We start from the raw sequence: 6,009 nt of genomic DNA on the forward strand, positions 1-6,009 counted from the left end.
CTGTCAAGAAAAAAAAGAAAAGAAATCCATAGATAGAGACGTAAACATATCGCCGCTCGACGATGCAAGAAGAGACTGCTAAACGGCCACATATGCGTACGTAAGTGTACGTATGTCGCATCCACACACCTTACCAAAAATCGATAGATATGAGACGAAATGGACAAGCTAGCAATTGGAGAGGACCACTTTGCTTTTTGATCGATCGATGTATCTGCATCGATCTGATAGTCGTGTTCTTTGTTTGTTTCCATGTGTGCATACGTCTGGCCATCGTTGCCTCTCATAGCTGTATCTCATTGCAAAAATGTATGGTCATTAATTTTCCGATATCAAGTCGTTCTCGATCGATCGATCGATCATCTCTGGTTATAGCAGATTTATAGGCACATGCATTCATATATCCAATGGTCGATCTTCTCTTAAATTTTAATTAATTAGTAGAGAAATTGCTCAACTTGTGATATTAATTGTGTATGGTCCTCTAGAAGCGGCTGGCTAGCTCGATTGGATCTTCCAGCTAATCCCTTCCTTTTCAATATTTTCTTCTCGGTGTTGATTGTTACTATTACTAAGATAATAGTACCTTGCACGTTACTGCGTAAATATGTATAAATAAAAGAAAAAAAAAGTACGAATTACACATTCAAACTATCGCGGTCGACCGAATTACCCCCTGAACCCAAAAATCAGACATCATTCACCTTGAACTTTTAATATCGGACGAATTGCCCCCCTTGACTCAATCCCGAACGGTTTTGTCCTACATGGCGTATGCGTGGCAATCCAGGCAGCATTTTATTTTTTGAAAAATAGTAAGACCCACATGTCATACCCTCTCTTTCACCCTTCTCTCTCTTCACACACTCTCTCTCACGGGCGGCGTGTAGGGCAGGACCGCAGGAGGTGGGCGGCGGCGCGAGATGGCACGGGCGGGGACGAGCAGTGGGTGGGGACGGGCGGCGGGCAGTTGGTGCGGATGGCGGCACGCACGGCGGCGGTCTTGGCCGGAGCTGCATTGGCAGGGAGGTCACCGAGCTGTGCGACGACTTGGCCGTCAGCGAGCGCTGCCGCCCGTCCCCGCTCTGCGCACCGCCCGTGAGAGAGAGAGAGTGAGTGTGTGAAGAGAGAGAAGAGTGAAAGAGGGGATATGACATGTGGGCCCACTATTTCAAATAAATAAAATACTGACTGGATTGCCACGCGTACGCCACGTAGGACAAAACCGCTCAAGATTGGATCGAGGGGGGTAATTCGTCCGGTATTGAAAGTTCAGGATGAACGATGTCTGGTTTTCGGGTTTAGGGGATAATTTGGTCGACCGCGATAGTTCGGGGGTGTAATTCATACTTTTTCCTAAATAAAATTGACATAATAAAATTTGTGAGATAATATTAGGACAGATTGGATATTTGTGTGTGTAAAATATAGTACAGCTTAAGTAAACGAAGAAATGAATAAATTTGAAAATTCAACTTATTTAAACTTAATTTATATGCATTCATATTCGGGATTGTGCACTTTTGTTTTAATAAGTTTAACTGGTTTAAATTTTTGGGATACAATCACATAGGTTAAGTACTTACTCACAGATTCATTATTACTTTGAAAAAGAAAGGTCAACATTTGAAGGTAAATGATATCCAATGACTTGCATTTTAAAACATAAGTACTCCGTAGTATATATGGTGCTCCGAGTATAGTTGTTCTTTCACTAGGACAAGTGAAGTTGCATCGATGCAGAAAAGAGATGATTAAGAAACAAAGGCGCAATTTCGATGTCTTGTTCATTTGCACGGCATGGGGTATCTGGCTGCAAAGGAATGATAGAATCTTCAATATAATGGGGGTGTATAGCACGGTCATGCAGGTGGTTGACTTCATCGTCATCACGTGCAAGGCTTTTGATGAAGCCCGAAACCCAGAGTGTTTAGATGATCCGTCGATATATTTTGTTGCTAGTTGCATTACACTTCCTCAAAATTCTTGTATCCTCCTCTTGATCCCTGGGCTCTTTTGATCCTTGTAAAATGTGTGTTGTGAACTTTTTTTTCTCTCTTCCTTTACTGAAGTTGACAGAGCTCCTGCCCTTACCCCTCGACAAAAAGTGAAGTTGTATCAACAATCTCATGACATCTCATACATATAACATAGTAGTGGAGGTAGTATATTTTTTCAAATAACTCATGCACGCCACACACCCACAAAGTGCGCCTCTCTTAATACATATTAAGAGATGGATACCGACATTAAAAACCATCATATCACTAAATTTGTATGTTACAGAGGATATACTCGTGCGTATGTATCTGAACTATGTTAAGGCTGAGTTCTTAGTTGAGGTTCCAACTCATCTCCTTTTCCACGTGTACGTTTTTCAAATTGCTAAACAGTATGTTTTTTTTAAAGTTTTATATACGAAAGTTGCTTTAAAAAATCATATTAATCTACTTTTTAAAAAAAAAGATAATACTTAATTAATTTTGTACTAATGAGTTGCTCCGTTTTTATGTGCGTGAGAGATTAGTTTCCCAACAAGTGTCAAACAAAACCTAAAAGATGTTGGTGGTGGTGGTGGTTCTGCCACTCCCACCTACTTCATCTGTCGTAAAAAGAAGTCCAATCCTGGATATGAACCTAAACACACACATATGTCTAGGTTCATATTTAGAATTGGACCTTTTTTTTTTGGACGGAGGGAGTATTTGATAAGTGGGAGGGCCACCATCTATCTTTTAGGCCCATCATTGTTAACCAACAATGCACTAGAGTGAGAAGCTCTATTTGCTTCATATACAACACTCTTTATCTTATCATCGTTAATCAAAACGTGAAAGTGATGATTTAGTTTTAATCAGCTCATCTAACATTATTAAAGCCCACCATAATGCATGGGTATTTTACTAGTAATTACAAAAATCAGAATTTGAACCATATTCAACCTTACAAAAACCCCTAAGGCTTTGTTCGTTGGGGGGAGATGGGAACCTTAAACTCTTGCGTATGAAAAACGGAGCGGTCCATTAGCGCGTGACACTAATACAAAAAGGGTCATTGGTGCTGGTTGGGAACCGGCTATAAGTGCCGGTTTTCCAACCGACACCTATTAGTCGGCACCAATAATATAAACCGGCACCTTTAGCTTTACTCGAGCCAAAAAAAAACAGAGAGCCGGCTCGAATCAAGCCGAACTCACTGAGCACCGTAGCCATGCGCCCAAACCCAAATCCCCAAATCATCCACAAATCGTCACCAAAATTGATTGTCATCACAGATAATCATTCACAAATCGTTACCAAAATCGATCAAAACATCTAACAAAAAATCTACAAAGAAGAGATGAGGGAGGAAGAGGGGCTGGCCGCCGGCGGGCCCCTCTTGTGCCGCCGCCTGCCCCGTCCCCTCCGGCCAGATCCGGTGGAGGGGAGGGCGTCGCCGCCACCCGCTGCCTCCCCTCCCGCCAGATCTGGCGGAGGGGAGGGCGCCGCCGCCGGCCGTCGCCCGATGCCTCCCATCATGCCGCCGCCGAAGCCCGTCGCCCGCCGCCTCCCCTCCCGCCGGATTCGGTGGAGGGGAGGGCGCCGCCGCCGCCGAAGCCCGTCGCCTGCTGCCTCCCCTCCCGCCGGATCCGGCGGAGGGGAGGGCGCCGTCGCCGGCCGTCGCCCGCCGCCTCCCATCACGCCGCCGCCGAAGCCCTTCGCCGGCCGCAGAGAGAAGACGAGAGAGAGAGAGACGAGAACCAAGGGAGGAGGCGAGAGAAGGCAAGAGAGAGAGACAGAGATGAGGCCGATTAGTTTGACTAATATAGGGCGTCAGCCTGGCTCGGCTCGGTTTAGAAAGATGACGGTTTTTTTAAAAATTATAGGTGTCGGTTCTGAAGAAGAACCGATACCTATAGTATAGGTGTCGGTTTTTCTTTAAAAAACCGGCACCTATATTATATTAAAGGTGTCGGTTTTTTTTAAAAAAACAGCACTTATGTTATAGGTGTCGGTTCTTCTTTAGAACCGGCACCTATAGTTGTTTAAATGTGTCGGTTTTATGTGTTTTCAGTCTATATAGGAGGGAAAAGCATTATAGATACCGGTTTTAGCTGTTTCGACACCTATAGCGCCGATCTCTATGGGCTTTTTTGTAGTAGTGTGATTAATTAAATACTAGCTAACTTTTTTTTTCAAAAATGGATCAATATGATTTTTTAAGCAACTTTCTTATAGAAACTTTTTGTAAAAAACGCATCGTTTAGCAGTTTGAAAAGCGTGCGCACGGAAGACGAGGAAGAGGAGTTGGGAAACTGTGGAGCCAAACACAGCCTAAGTTGTATGGCTTATAGTTTATTTTTAAAATCTATAGCTATAGAATATATATTTTTCGGAGAGCTGAAGATTGCGGGAAAATTGATAATGCTAATTAAAAGCTCCCCAGTTAAGACCATAACTGATATCTCACGGTGATATATATGGAATTTTTATACAACTGTTTAAATTACATGTATATACCTAGGTGCCAATACTTTCTGGGTGCTAAAAACCTTGCTGTTTAATTTTCCGGGAAATTAAAACATACACTAGCCTTGCGTGCCGGCAAGTCTTGGAATTAATATTACTGACAAACGAGCAAGATCGACGACATGTTCGATAGTTCGACATGGACATGTTTCGATGGTTCGACATGTCGCTTGATCTCCGTGCGTGCGTCATGTAGTTATCATGCATGGCATTTTCCTTCGTGTGACGGCAGCGATGGCGTGGCTGCTTTGTCTCTTTTCCCCTGTATTTCTCACGCGAGAGACTTCCATACTTCTCACCAACTTCTTTTCACCACAAGAAAATTTTCTTGGATTATCCACTGTATGCACCTTCTAGTAGGTAGGAATAGCATTCAGCTGCATATATATATATATATATATATATATATATATATATATATATATATATGTAGTACTTCCGTTTCACCATCTAAGTTATTCTAGTATTTTCTACATTCATATTAATATTAATTAATCTAGACATATATCTATCTAGATTCATTAGCATCAATATGAATGTGAGAAATGCTAAAATGACTTACATTGTGAAACGGATGAAGTATATATCTACGTATATTTAAAATATTAGTAACGGTGGTGTCCATTTTCACACCACCCTCACCATTAATATTTGAGTCCCACAATTTATACTATCACACCACCTTTCAACATGTTCTCCCATATTTTACTATCGGCTTCTTCTAAATTCAAAATCACGTACTACTTATTCAATAAAAAAATCTTAGTATTATTTATACTAAATAAGTACCTATTAATTGATTTTATCAACGTACGGGCTCCACTAGTTCAAATGAGAAGGTTCATGTTTTGATATGGTCAAAGAAGCTACCTATACAGAGCTAGCTAGCTTAGGTACAGTACAAGCTGGCCTGCATGCTGCCAAAATATGTGGGGAAGTTTTCTTGGTGAAGTGATCTTCTTAGAAATTTACTGGAAGCCTCTTAATCTTTGATGACACTAACTATGAATTAGCTAAATGTACTGGAGTGGATTTTGCCTGTACCTCACAAGTGAACATCCCCTCATTCTGAGTATGTCGTTTAAAAAGTTATAAATTTGTTTTAAAACAATTAGCAAGATTAATCAATATGCAGCATTATGGCTCTATAAACATACAACTTTAAATTTAACTTTTACAAATAGAAAAAAATATCAAATTTGATCATGAATATACTATTTATAGTTAAATTCTTGTTTAAACTTGTGTAGGTTGGATTTAAACTTGTATGTTTGTCGAGTGATATATTATATACTGATTAAACTTATCATTTAAAAAAACATAATGACACTTCGAACGACATGAAAAAACAAGTGGATGCCCGACATATAGACTTCCCTAAATGTACTGGGCTAAAAAAAAGTATATTTTCCTCATCAATTTTTGTGGACGAAGAGAGCCGATGGTGGATGCACCCACCACCTAGGCTCATCACCACACAATGAAATTTGAGTCCTATTTT

The sequence above is a fragment of the Oryza glaberrima genome, chromosome 5, assembly GCF_000147395.1.
Source record: "Oryza glaberrima chromosome 5, OglaRS2, whole genome shotgun sequence".
Lineage (NCBI taxonomy): Eukaryota > Viridiplantae > Streptophyta > Magnoliopsida > Poales > Poaceae > Oryza > Oryza glaberrima.